General features: G+C 47.1%; 1 long non-coding RNA gene across 1 annotated transcript; it reads right to left on the bottom strand.

Moving 5' to 3' along the window:
• Window positions 1-7,758: 7,758 nt before the first annotated feature.
• Window positions 7,759-10,088, bottom strand: LOC120599991 (uncharacterized). Its single transcript, XR_005652049.1, has 3 exons — window positions 9,937-10,088; window positions 8,315-8,388; window positions 7,759-8,198 (listed from the first exon to the last, which is right to left on the bottom strand). It is a non-coding gene; the product is annotated as an uncharacterized LOC120599991 (long non-coding RNA).
• Window positions 10,089-15,388: the final 5,300 nt, after the last annotated feature.

Raw genomic sequence — 15,388 nt, 5'->3', positions numbered from 1 at the left:
TGGTTTGATAAGTTTTCTTACCTTGCAGTTCACAGCAAGGACTGCCTCATAAAATATTGTAAAATGATGTAAAAATTGTTTTAAGTCTTGAAAACAGGAATTTGTGAATGAGCAAAAAACACATTAAGAAAGCAAGCATATTTACTGGAGGAGGAGTTTTCCTCGTAATTTTCCTAGAAGATGTGATGCAAAAAAAAAGTGAGCCGTGGCGGCAGGTGACGTCCCGCAGGCGGCGCCATTCTGCGTGCGTGTCTGGGGGATGCACTGTGACTTTGGGGCATGTCTTCATGGAGAGGTTAACTTTCTGTCATAAGAGCTTGCTTAAAAATTTTTTTAATTTAGTAACCATAAAATTCACCATCTTAGAACATATACTTTAGATTTTTTTAGTGTATTTACAAGTTCGTACAGCTATCACCATGACCATTCCAGAACATTTTCATCGCCCCTGAAAACCTCCCGTGTCCATTAGCAGCCGCTCGCATTCTCTGGCTCGGCACCGGCAGCCACTCAGCTGCTGCTTTCTCTGTGGATTTGCCTGTTCTGGACATTTCCTATGTTCGGGAGAGCTCATTCTTAAATGTGATTTTCAACTGTACAAATGAAGAAATTTAGGGTGAAGTAAATTCAGTCAAGAGGACCAGTAATACTTGGTTTCCCGTAATTTTTATAAAAAATCTGGACAGTCAGAAGCTTCGCGGTTGGCTTACACATCTGAGGAACCAGTGGCGTGATTTCCAGACTCGACGCCAAGTGCAGGGAGTTGGAAAACCCCACGGGGCCAGAACCCTTACGGACGTTTCTGGACGTTTCGTTCGTGAGGAGCTGGAGCGCTGAGCTCTTGTTCTGCGTGTTAACGTTTGGCTTTCTTTTTTTGAAGTTGAGATAAAAACTCGACTGGCTGAGTTGATCCTATATCAGTAATTTGCGAATGCTACTTCGGAAGGAACGCACGATCCGGCCTCTTTAAGCACATTATTGTTTGTCCCGGGGTGTTAGTTTTCTATCACGTTATATAACAAAGTAGCCCCAAAACTTATGTGCTTGAAATCACACACATTTGTCATCTCACACTTTCTGGTGGGTCAGGAATTGACACGGCTCAGCTGAGTCTCCTAGATTATCTGACTGTGCTCAGCGCCTGTCACAGGCCTGTCTGTGGTCAGTATACGTATATGTATACTCAGTATACGTGAAATGTTTTTGCATGAAAAGAAACCTGAAATATAGAATAATTCATAGAAAAAAAAAATCAGGCGGGGTGGATCCACGTCTCAGCTCACTCGGGTCGTTGGCAGGAGTCGGTTCCTTGCAGGCTATTGGGCTAAGGGTCTTAGTTTCTCGTGGCTGTTGGCTGAGGGCCGCCCTCTGCTCCACGTTACATGGAGCCGTCTTCACAACATGGCAACTATCTTCATTAAAGAAGGCCAACGAGAGAGTACCACAGTCCTTTGTAACTTAACCCTGGAAGTGAAACCCCATCGCTTCTGCTGGATTCTCTTTGTTAGATGCAAATCACTAGTTCTGGCCCACACCCAGGGGAGGAGATTGCACAGGGAGCCAGACCCCAGAGTCATAGATTCTTGGGCCTGTCTGACTCGGCTGCTTACCTCGCCAACCGTTTTGCATTTACCTGAGAACTGGGTCCACCACTGCCCCCATCGTGCATTCTCCCAGGCTCTTAGAGCTCCGTTTGCTCATTAGGCGGGTGGGAAGAGGTTAACAGCCCCTGTTAATGACACTGAGTGCTTGAACCAAGGAAGAGGTCGCACCTGATCCCCACTTGTAGGCTTCCTGGGAACTGGAATGGAGTGTGGTGGCTCCTGGGCTGCCTCCCACTACTGTGTGTGATATTATTCACTCTAAGTTCTGTACTCACATTTTTGGTTGGGTTTTTTTTTAAACTCAGTTTTTATGTTTCTAAATAGCGTTTCTCTTGGCATACTCTTGAGATGACTGCTAACATTAAGCTCATCTTTTAAATTCTCGTGATTTGAGTTAAAAATGAAATGCGACAATGAAATAGTTTGATTTTTATGCTTATCTTCCACATGCCGTAAAAGAATTTTACCATCAAATCTTTAGGTGAGTAAAAAGTCTTGGCTTGGTCTCTGTGTGTGCGCGTGTGTGTGTAAATATGACTATGCTGCTCTTTCATTGACAATTTCATATGGCATGAGATTCGGCTTAGACAAATCTTGAGCAACCTTTATCGAATCACAAATGCTTTCTCTGTGCCCCGACAGGAATTGTCCTTGTCTGTAGTGGTTACCATTTCAAATGCCCAGATGGCTGCTACACAGCTGGGTGGTGCCTCCTAGATTATCTGACTGTTCCCAGAACTGTTCCAGAAAGGACCGACTGGGGGCTTTCCATGATTCGCTTTCCAGGGTTCACTAACTTGGGCAGGGCCTTCCTTCCCTGGTTAGGAATCAGTTGAAACAGGAGTGACCTTCCCTTAACTTTTGGAGACATTGAATAGCCCTCGATTCCCTTTTAGCTGACCAAGGAGGTGTCTGCGCTGTGGCCAACACCACTTGCTGTCCCTGGATCCGTGCTTCTGGAGAAGTCAAAACTCGGTTACGTGAAAGATCACGGAGCAAGACGTTTGGCTTAAAGGGTAACTCTTTCAACAGGGTCTTTCTTTGATTGGTTTCAGTCTCGGGACCCAAAATACCCTTGAAACATTGGGAATTGTCCTGCCTATAGTGAGTATAATCTCCCTGGTGTCGTAGTCTCTCAAAAGCTTTACATTCATGTTTCGCAGCTGTTAACTGCCAAGCAAACGATCTTCCTAAGAACATCAAAAGGAAACTGGAGAGAACGGCGGACTTTAGGGTTATTATGAACCTGGAACTGTGAAGGTGAAGGTCACAGAGATGAAGCAAAACCAAGGATCAACTGAGTTGCAGAGGGAAGCTGGGGCACTGATGCCTTCATTTTTGACCTCATCTCTCAGTCAAGCCGAGGTAAACAAAAGGGGGGAACCGTTAAAGAGAAAATCGCAGGCCCAGAACTGTGTCACTCATGCTAAAAGCCCATGATCCCAAACCCGGATTCAACACCTGATCCGATCGCCGTTTCCAGCCGCTCCCGGAAACGTAGTCTCAGTCAACCAGTCTGTAATGTTCTGGTCATCTGTGAGGTCATCTGTGGCCAGGGCCCTCGCCATCATCAGCCCCACCTGCAAGAGTTGATTTGCATGATAAAAACCCTTGCCTTCTCTTCCTCCCCCCACCCCCAAAGCTGTCCCGGGGGTGTTGGGGGTGGGGGAATCCTGTCCTTTGTCAGTAGCCCCCTTCCCTCACCCTCCTATAAAAACCTTCCATGCCGCATACCCCCTGGGAGCTCCCTTTTGGTTGCTGGATGGGACCCTGCCCCATTTGTGAGTTGCTTAATAAAGCCAATTAGATCTCCAAATGGACTCCGTTTTTTTGTTTGTTTGTTTGTTTTTTTAACAGCCCTAATTCTGTATGAACTGAGAAAGATAATTTAAAGAAAAAGCTACTTGCAGTTGTAGAGACGTCATCATCCAAAAAAGGCTCATTTGAGTGTTTCTTTTTTACTTCAATTCATAGGTCCTCTTTTTTTTTCTTTCCTCCCTTAAAATGTTGTCAGATATTCCCAATTCTTCAATCTTCTTTGTTTATATTCTAAGCCCGTTTGACGTATTTTTTTTTTTTTTAAATTGGTTTAGTTATCTCCATTTTACATTTTCAAAGGGATCTTTTGGGATAATTGTCACACGAACTGAAAGCAAAGTCTTGGTGACTCATCTTGTAGACACCGAGGGAGCACTCCGAGGGAGAAACAGATGTCTTTTTCTCCGCTGCTTTTGTGTGGTTATAACCGTTCAAACAAATGAGGAGCACAGTAAATGTTTTCAGTTGGCATGTTGGGTGAGTCAGGCTGTCATACTGCCGATGCTGTCAGAGGGAGCCGGGCGGGGAGGCAGGGCTGGGCTCCTGCAGGTGGCTGGACCCACAGCTACAGTGTGTGTGTGTGTGTGTGTGTGTGTGTGTGTGCGTGCGTGCACGCGCACACGCGTGTGCTCCGTTCTGTGGGAAACGATTTATTTTGCACTTGCTTAAAACCGAAGGCAGCAGCAAAGCCTCTAACTTAGGAGCCATTTGGCCTGTCGCATGACTTTTCAGGATGAAGTGCATTGTGTTTGGTACACAGTCTGTTTTCTTTCTTGAGCTGTGAGCGTTACTATTTTATTCCTTTCTGGATGTGTGGCATCATCGAACAAGTGTGGACGAAAAAGGGGCTCTGTAATAAATTTACCAAATCCAGTGACCAAAAGTAACCTCACGGGGTGATCCCATGATAAAATCTTAGCTGGGAAGCTCATGGGGGGTAGTCCCACCCCAGGCCTATGACTTTTGTAAAAGGTTATCTTTGACTTAAGCGAACCCTGTTCCCTGTTTTTGTGCATCTGGGGTAACATAGCTTTGAAAAGCCCCCTTTCAGACCCCTCAAGCGAAACCATCCTCGAAAGAGCACAGGATTTTATTTAACTAGCCTGCAATCCAGTGCCCGCCCTGTCTTCTCCCGACTCCATGTGATCTGCCTCCGTTCCTTCCTTAATTCCAAATGTATAAAAGAAACCGCAGAACTGTCGTTCTCCGGAGCATTTTTCTCAGTCTGCTGAGTGAGATCTTGCTTCCAGATGTGTCCTCTGTGTGGCTCGAATAAACTCTTAGGAAAATTTTCTCCAGGTTCGGATGTCTGTACATCAACACAAGTGAGAGGTGAACAGCCCAATGCAGAACATGACTGTTTGCGTCTCTTCGTGCGAGGCGGTCTCCGGCACATTCACACAGAGCCATGCCCTCCGAGGCTCGACTGTTCAGGGCTAATTTTCTTTGTTTACAGACCTCTCTAATACCTACTGAGTGCTTAACGACACCAAGGAACTGTTGCAACACTTTACAAGTATTATAATCTAGGTACTTTTATTATACCCATTTTATACATGAGATAAGCAAGTAGAAATGGTAATGGGAAAAGAGATAAAGTTAGTTAAACACCAAGATGGCAGAGCTAGTAAGTGATGAAGGTGAATTAAAATCCAGACATCTGTCTTAGAACTTAGATAATTAACAGCTGTGTTGCAGGTGGCTGTGACGGCAGGATGCCAGGATTGTCACAGCCGAGGCAACGTGGAGTCAACTTGTTTTCTGAGAGAGCTATAAAGTCGGGGGGAGTGTGCTAGGTAGAATAAACCCTCCCCACCATTATGCTCATGTCTTAATCATTGGAACCTATGAACGTACTACATGGTAAGGGGGAATTAAGTTTGCAGATGGGATTAAGGATGCCAGTCAGCTGACCTTGATGGGGAGATTACCCTGGATTATTTCGGTGGGCCCAGTGTAATCACAAGGGTCCTAATAAGTAAAAGAGGCAGAAGGTCAGGGTCGGGGTCAGTGTCATGCGGTAGGAGACTCAACCTGCTGTGTCTGGCTGTGCAGATGAAGGGGCCGTGAGACAAGGACTGTGGGAGCTTCTAGAAGTTGGAAAAGGAAAAGCAAGAAGACAATTGTCTCCTAGAAACCGCAGAAGGAACCAGCCCTGCCGACACCTTGATTTTAGCCCAGCGAGAGCTGTGTTAGACTTCTGACCTTGAGACCTGTGAGGTAATAGATTTGTGTTGTTTAAGCCACTAGGTTTATGGTAATTTCCTACAGCAGCCATAGAAAGTGAATACAGGGAGAGAGAAATTTTTTAAAACCCTACTTCTTTCATGATACTCGACAACCCATAGAAGGTGAGAGATGTTGTCATTTTCATGAACTATCCTGCTTCAGAAAATATTGCTGGTTCTTAATTTTCTACCCGATGAAGCCCAAACCTCTTAGCCTGCGATCCAGCCACTTCTAAAACCTGGTCCCACCTTGCCCCGTACTGCCAAACCACCTCTGCTCCCATAGACTCCAACACATAACCCTTCTCTCTAGACAAGCTTATTTCGTTTTTGCTTCGTGAATACATTCTACTGACTCCAGAATCTCTGTCTTCGTTCGTATTGATTTTTTTTTCTTGGCATGACCTATTGTCCCCCTCCCTGCCATCCGAATCCCATTTCTCCTCCCGGGCCAGGCATAAGTCCCACTTCCTTATGAAGCCTCCTTCTGTCCCTGATCACAACAGGTCCCGGCTTTAAAGCGGCTCCCACGGGCTGTATCTCGTCTCGCGTTGCTTCCTTTGTCCCGTGCGCTTTTCTTGTTCTCGCATTGAGATCAGCTCCTGGGGAGAAGGGCCGTTGGTTCATACATATCCTCTGTGCTGAGCAGGGCAATGATCTTTTTACCCCCAATACGTCCACACGGAACGTGTGGGACTTATCCCCACACCAGCCAGTTCTCTGACGCCAGCTGGGCGTCCAACGATTCCATTCGATTCAATGACCTGGAGTTAGGTTGGACCCCCTTAGGAATCAGGGCTCAGTCCCACATGAGCAATCTCACTTCAGATGCCTGTTGCAAGTCCAGGCCACCCATATCTCTGACCAACCTAGCCATAACGTCAGGGGAAAGGGTCGTTCCCATACCCGCCCCCTTTTGTGTTCAATAATTTGCTAGAATGACTCACAGAGCTCAGGGGAAAAAAAACCGGTTTACTTACTGTGACTGGTTTATTATACAGGACACAACTCAGGAATGGCAAATGGGAAGAGACGTGTGGGGTGAGGCCCGGGGGAGCGGCGCCTGGCATTTCCACACCCTCCCCCGGCATGCCACCTCCTAGCTCATCTGAGTGCTCGCCAGCCCAGAAGCTCTCCAAATCTCAACATTCGAGAGTTTTCATAGAGCTTCATCCCCAGCCCGCCCTTCCAGGAGTCCAGTGGATGTGGCTGAAAGCGCCAACCCTCTAATCTCTTGGTCTTTCTGGTGATGGGCCCCATTGCAAGGCCACTCAGGGGCCCCATCTTAACTACTCTAGTTATCATAAACTCTGGTGTACTCAACGGGGCTCATGTGAATGACAAATGACACTCCTAGGACTGAGGTTTTAGACTGTGCCTGGAACTGGGGACAGAGACCAAATGTTATTATTATACTTTAACTAGCATAGGTCTGAGCTTCAAGATAAGCAGTTAGCAACTGATTAGCTAATGCTCTATGACGATTTCGAAAACATGGAAACGTGATAAATTCAGACTGGCGGCTCTAAAATCATCAGGTGCAGACACAGAAGGAACCTCAGAGACATTTAAAACTGAAGACACGGTTAAGGAACGTAAAGGCGTTTATAGTTCTTAATGATAGCACAGAACCTCACCTCTATCCTGAACCTTGCTGCAAACTTATGCCCACTGCAGCCCTGCCCAAAGCTTAGACGTCATCAAAATCTTCCATTGAGGAGAACCCGCTCCCCAGTCTGTTTTCCTGTCATCTGATCAGATGCATCCCCGCCTGCACCTCATCATTCTCTTGTCTGTCTTCCTGCTGTTCCAGCTGTTCTTGTGGCCCTGAGTTTCGCCGTTTTCTCTTTTATCAAACATCTGGCTGAGAATGTTTTTCTTGGCATCAGAGAACTGAAGCGGTGTCCTTTAAGGAGGTAAAAAGTCCCAAAGCTGGTGTACGTGTTCAGGGAGAAATCCCTTATTCTGGCACAGAGAGGGAAGAATTATGGTCATTTATGAAATTCTCTCCAATTAAGCAGCCACCCGCTTTGTGCTGTGGTTTCTGAATTACCTGGGCCATTCATCGGTGGATAATAGCCGACTCTTGACAGATTGTTGCTGTTATAATCTTTTTTTTTTTAAGAAAATTGCACACATAATAATATGTTTGAAAAAGCCCCTAGTGTTATATCCTTATTTGTTTTCTGGCTGCAGAACTGTATGTGCAGGTAAGATTCTGTGGTTGGTTGGTTTGTGTTTGTTTCAGTACAGAAGGTATACAGACTTAGAATTTCCTGTATTTGTACCTCTATTAATATCATGCCCATCTCCAAGGTATGCAAGGGTGTTGGCCACAGTCATAGTCTGTGATGATCGGTGAGATGTATGGGTTTAAATTTAGCGATGAGGAAGAACAAATAAGTAAATGTTGCAGCTTCCGACATGAAATGCGTCCCATGCTAATGAAACCTCAAAAGCAGAAGAACGAGATCACTCAGGAGAGACGGACAAATTCCTAGAAAGAGTCTGAAGCCAACTCAAGAAGAAACAGGAAATCCGAAAAGACCTAGACAACAAATACATTTAGTTAGTAGCTAAAAATCTCCCCACAAAGAGAACTCCAGCCCCAGATGGCTTCACTCGTGAATTGTATCAAATGTTTAAAGAAGAAATAATACTTACCCTTCACGAACTTTTTCAAAAAATCGAGGAGGAAGAAAACGCTTCCCAACTGATTCCACGAGGCCAGTCTGGCCCTGAAATAAAAACCAAAGACATCATAGAAAACTACAGTCGAACTCATGAGCGTGGAGGCCAAAACATTAGCAAACTTAACCCTGATGAGACAAACATTCACAAAATATTATACACCATGACCCAGGAGTGCAACATGAGTTTACCATCCGAATATCGACTAACATAATCGTGTTGTTTTTGTGCACCAATAACCCTTCGACACCAGCTGGGTGTCCTTTAGTTAATTCAGTTCCAACACTAACTATGCAGAGTTAGCACACACCCCACTAGTTGAAGGCTCAGTCCCATGAGACAGCCCCCACCTCAGATTCCACCTCCAAGTCTCCACTGTCCCCCTGGGCTCCCATACTTCTTCCCACAAACTCAGAGGCTCCCACCGCCCCTCCCTCAGGTTCGATAATTCTCTAGAACATCTCTCAGAATCGGAAAAGTGCAAAGGCAGTTTATTGGGAAGGACACGACTCAGGAACAGCAGGAGGGGGTGCGCACAGGGCAAGGCGGGGTGGGGGGCACAGGGCTTACACGCCTTCTCTGGGCACAATACCCTCACGCTGCCTCAGTGTGTTCGCCAACGGGAAAGCTCCCTCAACCCTGTTCAAGCGTTTTTATCAAGATTTTGTTACTTAGACACGATTGATTAAATCATCGACCTCGCCGCCGAGAGAAATCGAAGACCTAAGTAAACTGAGAGAAGTTCCATGTTTATGAAAGGGAGGACTCGAATTGTCAAGATGGCAGTCCTATCACATTGATTTATAAAACTGATGCAACTCTTATCAAAACCTCAGCTGGATTTTTTTTTTTTTTTGTAGACATCAACAAGATGATTTTAAAACGTATAGGCAAATACAAAGGACCTAGAATTGGCAAAACGATTTTGATAAAGAAGAACAAGTTTGGAGAAACTTTCATTTTTTTTAAAATTCTAAACTTACTATGAAGAAACAGCCATTAGGACGGCACGCTGTTGACATAAGAATAGATCGAAGGGACATCATCGAGAATCCAGAAATCCTTATTTTTATGGTCAGTTGATTTTCAAAGACACCACAATGATTCAGTGGGAAAAAGATAATCTTTTCAACAAACGTTGCTGGGACGACGAGATATCCACAGGCAACAGAAGCGTACTTTGCATCATACGTAACAATTAATCCACAATGGATCATAGACCTCAAGGTAAGAGCTAAAACCATAAACTTCCAGGCGAGGACACTGGAGAAAATCGTGGTGACCTTGGTCGGGTAAAGAGTTCTGAGATACAACACGAAAATCGTGACCCCAAAAATTGATGGAGTGGACTTCATCAAAATGAAAAACTTTCGTGCTTTAAGGCGCAACATTCAGAAATGGAAAGACAAGCCGCAAGCTGAGAGAAAACATCTGCAAGTTATATATAAAAACAAACAGACAGACCAAAACAAACTTCTGATAAAAACAGACAGACAAAAACAAACTTCTGATAAAAACAAACAGACAGACAAAAACAAACTTCTGATAAAAACAAACAAACAGACAAAAACAAACTTCCATTCAGGATGCCAGACCACTGGGCAGATGTCCTTCTCCAAAGTTCCTTCTTCCTTCTGAGATCGTCGCTTGCTCTTGTGGCAGATGAGGAAGAATGACAAAAGAGAAAGCCAGGTACTGGTCCCCGTCGGGAGTTTTTAAACAGATCTAACCGCCCCATCTGGAAATGGGGAACATGATGGCTTCTGGGATTTCTACTAGCCAGGACAGACTCTGTTCGACCAGACAGACACACCTCTGTTTGCTTCCACGTCCCTGGTCAACCAAACACCCCAACCCCTGGCCAGTAGCTTCAGATTAAAGCCTAACACGTGGGCAGAAGTTTCAGCCATGTCTCTCTAGCCCTCTGATCCTGCGTTGCTTGCAAGATCAACAGACCCCGGGTAGAAGGCCTGGTGTCTTTTCAGCTTTCAGCCCAGGGGGTGTAGGTATTACCACTGGGCTGGTTTGGGAGTCTTGCAGGAAAGAAACCACAGAACGAGAAACCGGGCTCCTGTCCTCCTGTGCCCTGCAGAGGGCGCCCTGCTATTGCAATTGGTTTGTGTGTATCTGGAGGTGGTTGACTCTTTTTTCTGTAGCTAACACCCAGAGCCAGGCTGGAAGATTAGAACTGGCTTCGTAAATTCAAATGCAATTTATCCCAGACGAGAAAAAGTTAAGGAGGTCATCACCACCAAACCAATATTATAAGAAATGTTAAGGGGACTTCTTTAAGAAGAAGAAGGGGGAAGAAAACCCAAGAAAAACCAGCCCCTCCAGTGTGGCTGCTGCGGCACTGTCTGATTCCCGCTCTGAGCTGGTGTGGAGGCATCCGTCACCGTCCCATGGCCTCGATTCTAGCTCCCTCCTCGAATCCCCGGTTCATGGACCGTCCTTATCTTCCGTGAAAAGCACCAAGAACTCAGTTTGTGGAAAATTGAAAACCTTGCCAGACATCAGTCTTTTGAGAGTGGTTTTGCCTAAAAACATAACAACGTACAAGCTGGAGTAGGACTGATTCATTTAGCTCTTGCTGCCCTTGACCTAACAAGAAAACAGGAACAAGAAGCCTGGGAAGTAACAGCTGAAACCGATACATAAATTCATTTTTAATTAGGGGTCTATTTTTTCCCCGGCACTAGAATTCCTAGGAAGTCCAGTAGACAGGAATATACATACTTCGCCTCAGAACCATTTAATACCAATGCAGGAGCCAAGACGAGGCTAAACATTGGGCACATGGCATAGGAACCCTTAAGGCTGGCTCCCGGGGTCACGTGTCCTTCTTTCCCTTTGACACCTGTTGTTAGGCATCCCTCAACACCTGCCGTCAGAAAGTGGCATCTGCCATCCAACTTGAGCCGCCCTTACTGGAACTGGGGTGAGTTCCCTGTTCTTTTCCCAGGATGAGCCCATTACTTCTGTGGTGGGTTGTAGAGTGTTCCCCGCTCCCAAATATATATAGTGTCCCCCGCTCCCAAATATATCTGCGTCCTCACTCCCGGTACCTGCGAATTCACCTCTTTTGTAAACAGGGTCTTTGCGGATGTGATTACGGTGAGGACCGAGGCGAGATCATCCTGGATTTAGGGCGATGGTGGCGTCCTTACGTCTTTACATCCTTACGGGAGAAAGGAGAGGGAGATTGGAGAGGTGCAGAGGGGGACGGAGTGCGAAGGGCAGAGGCGCGGGCTGGAGAGGCGCACACGCCGCGGAACGCCAAGGATGGCCGTGGCTCCCACGAACCAGCCGAGGGGAACCGGGCATGGGACGTGGGACAGGTTCTCCTTCTGAGGCTCCAAAGAAACCCACCCTCCCGACACCTCGATTTCAGATTTCCGGCCTCCTGAGCTGTGAGAAAACACGTTTCTGTTGTCTGTTACGGCGGCCCTAGGAAGTTAAATCACCTTCTCCCCAAGTCCTTAAAATTTTGTCAAGGGTGTGTGAAAACGGCTGCCTCTCGTTTTTTGACTTTCGGTTAAACAATCTCCTGCTTTTGAATATTTTACCTTCCGAGACTTCCATTTTGAGATGAACCTGCTGGGCCCCCTTGCTTTGGGCCATGGTGACTTCGAGTGGTCCAAATTCTCCTCCCAGACTTCACCTGTCCTCACTGGCTTTCCTCCGGGGACCCTCGTGGGGCCAAGTGTGGGCTTTGTCTCTGCTCTTCCTGCCTTTCCTCTTGCCTTCGCTGGGATGGGTGGCCATGTCCCGAGGTCCAATGGTGTATGTCGGAAGCTGAAAAGAGTCCCAGAGGGCCGACGTGTTCTCCTACCTTGTCCTCAGTTTTCTGCTGATTTCCTAAAAACAGGCTTTCCCTTTTACTAAGCTCTCGGCTTGTCATACCTGCTCAGTCCAGTCCTGTTAGAGAGGCTGGGAGCTCAACAGCTGCTGCCGGTCCCCCCCGCCCCGCCACTGCTGGGGGGGAAGAAGGTGACAGTGTGGGTTAGCCAGGAAGCTGCTGGCTCCCGGCTATGCCCCCGGCCAGCCTCAGCAGGTGGACACCTCCGCAGTAAGTCTGAGCCACGACATTCACCCCCTCTCCCTGGGGAAGGGAGCAAGTTGACAAACGCTCACCGAGGTCGAAATGCTGTCGATCTTTTCCTGACACTGGTTTTTGCCGCTGGATCCTGAGGTGGGTCCGGAAGGGCTGGGGTCAAGATATAAAAGGCGAGGGGGTCACCCCTGGCTGTGGCTCCAAAGCCCTGGATCCAGCGGATGAGCTGTAGGAGGCTCTGTTCTGATTCTGGCACAGGGCTGTCCCCAGCACGATTTTCTCGTGCTGGGGACAGCTGACCTCCCGCTCAGCGTCACTTTACAGTGGCATTCAATACCCCACTGCCCTGCCGCCAGGATCTTCTGCACGTCAGAGCCTGTAAGCGAACGAAGTTATGTCTGAGCTGCACAGACATAAATCATCCAGTTCAACCTCTCCTTTCGGCAGCTGAAAACACGGTGCCCGTGGCCGTGTCACACGCAGAGGCCGCCCGCTGGGTCCTGGGTCCCTGAAGGAGGCATGCACGGAGGAGGGGACTGGTGGCCCCGGCCTGCCCTGGGCTTTGGGTGTGAGCCTGGGTATTAGGATGAAGAGAAAGGCAGAGCAGGTGGTGTTGGGAGGGGGCTGGAAGGCACGGGAAGCCCTCAGGGCTTTCGAGGACGTTTCTACTTTAAAGGAGTTGGTTCAATGACCTCTTCCAACACCATTTCTACCCAGCAGCACTTGGGGAATGGGATAAGGAGAACTGAGTTTTCTGGGGGGAGGAAGTAGCAAGGCTCTGGGGTGGGATGCTGCCTAGACTCCAGGGGCCTCTGGCAGGGGCGGGGGGGTGTTCCCCCTGGGGCTGCCGGTCTGAGTCAATTTCAGGGTCAAGTCTTTGGGACTACTTGAACATATTGTATTTTTAATGTGAGCATATAGTACTTTTACAGTGAAAATAAAAACTCTCTCAATTAAAAAATTTGTGTTTATGCAAAACCAAGGAAACGCATATATGCATCGCTATCTCCTCTCTTTCTTACATAAAACGTAGCACACTATAGACTGTTCTGTATTCTGCTATTTTTACCTAATAATATATCTTGGAGATTTTTCATTAAAAAAATTTGAATTTAAAAAGGTCAAATCATTATCATAACTTTGTGAATGTACTATATGACACTGAATGGTACACTTTAAAATTGTTAATGCCGAGTGAATTTTAGGAAAAAAAATTTTTTTTTTAAATATGGGGGAATATTATCACAGACCAGAGAAGATTAAAGAGTAATCAAGCGAAATTCATAAACCTAAAATAAACACCAGTTTGAAAATAAGTAGTTATAAAAGACATTCTTGGGAAAATTTAAACATTTAGATTTAAACTAGATGATTAGATAGATCATTAGATGATATTATGGAATTACTGTTAATGTTTCCATAATGTATGATTTTTTTTTTTTTATTATCTGTGACTTGTCCTTACGTTTTGAAGATTTAAGCTGATATAATTACGGGTGAACTGTCATGATGTTTACAAGAGACTCTGAAATTGTACAGGGAAAGTATATGAGAAAAATAAACATATCCCAAAATACCCTTAAAATGTTCAAATCGCTCTTTTGGTGATTTTCCCCTAACATCCTTGATATTCTGTTCTCTCCCCTCCCCCGTACACACACACACATGCATGCACACACGCGTACACATATACACGCACACCCACAAGTCACACACACACTCCACACACACGCACATGCTCACACACACTATTCTCACACACATGCACACACACGCACATACATCGTGCGACACACTACACACGCACAAGCTCACACACATGCACGTGCACACTTGCACGTTCACACATGTACACATGCACACGCCCACATGCACATGCTCGCACACATGTACGTCCACACATGCATGTTCACACATACATGTACACGTAAACATGTACACGCGCACGCACACAGGTGGTCCCTGGCGTTCCTTGGCTTCTGGCGGCATCACTCCAATCTCTGCCTCCTCCTCCCGTGGCCTCCTTCTCCTCCCTCCCGAATCCCCCTCTGCCTTTCTCTGGTAAGGACACTCGTCACTGGATTTAAGCCCAGCTGGATAACCCAGGATGATCTGATCTTGAGACCCTTAATGATATCTGCAAAGAATCTTTTCCCGAATCCGTATTTGGACTTTGCGTTAGGGCACAGCCGCAGCTGTGTTTCTGAAAGGTGGCCCGTCCTACTTCCTAAGACCCTTTCACATCAGCAGGCTCCGCCCCACCCCCGCACTACCCCCCCGCACCTTTTTGGTACCTTATAAACCCTCCTGGAGCCCAACCCAAAATAACTAAAGACCATTTTTTCAAGATCGCTTTCCCTTGAACTCCATTCACCCCGTTTTCCTTAGCTCCCAGTCGGCACAGAAAAGTAGCCCACATTCCTGGTCTCACCACCTGGGCCTCCCGCTGGACTCCGCGCCGTCTGACACCGAGCCTGCTATCCAAGACCGTAGCCGCCGGACGGAGCTTCTCGGTACCCTCCAGCTCTTACCTCGTTTCCTGGGCGGGAGCCTTCCCGCTTCCGCCGCTGGGAACACGTGGGCCAACGGGGGTCTGTACCGGGGTGGACGGGCCTGGGTGGGTCTCACGAGCTGCCTGGTGATGTTGAGTCTTCTCTGGGCCTTGGCGGGCTTAGCTGCAGGTGGTCAGACACTGGGGGGCGAAGCAGGATGAAGTGTCAGCAGGTGCATGTGACTATGCCGTGGGCGGGGAGTCCTCTAGGTGAAGGTGACTTTTCCTCTCTCCACATTCTGCTTTGAGGGGCGGACGACGGGCTGGGGAACGTTTCGAAGGCCCAGGCCGCTTGCTCAGCGAGGCCCCATCCTTTCCATGTGGCAGAGGGTTTCTTCCCGTGAGGTCTCAGCGCTGTTTCCTGGCGGAGCGAAAGTTCCTGTCTGCCAATGATGAAATGCGATGCGGATTAACTCAAACGGGGGATGTATTTATTGACACT

This window comes from Pteropus medius, unplaced genomic scaffold (assembly GCF_902729225.1).
Source record: "Pteropus medius unplaced genomic scaffold, Ma_sr-lr_union100, whole genome shotgun sequence".
Lineage (NCBI taxonomy): Eukaryota > Metazoa > Chordata > Mammalia > Chiroptera > Pteropodidae > Pteropus > Pteropus medius.
This window is presented reverse-complemented; position numbering and strand designations above follow the sequence as displayed.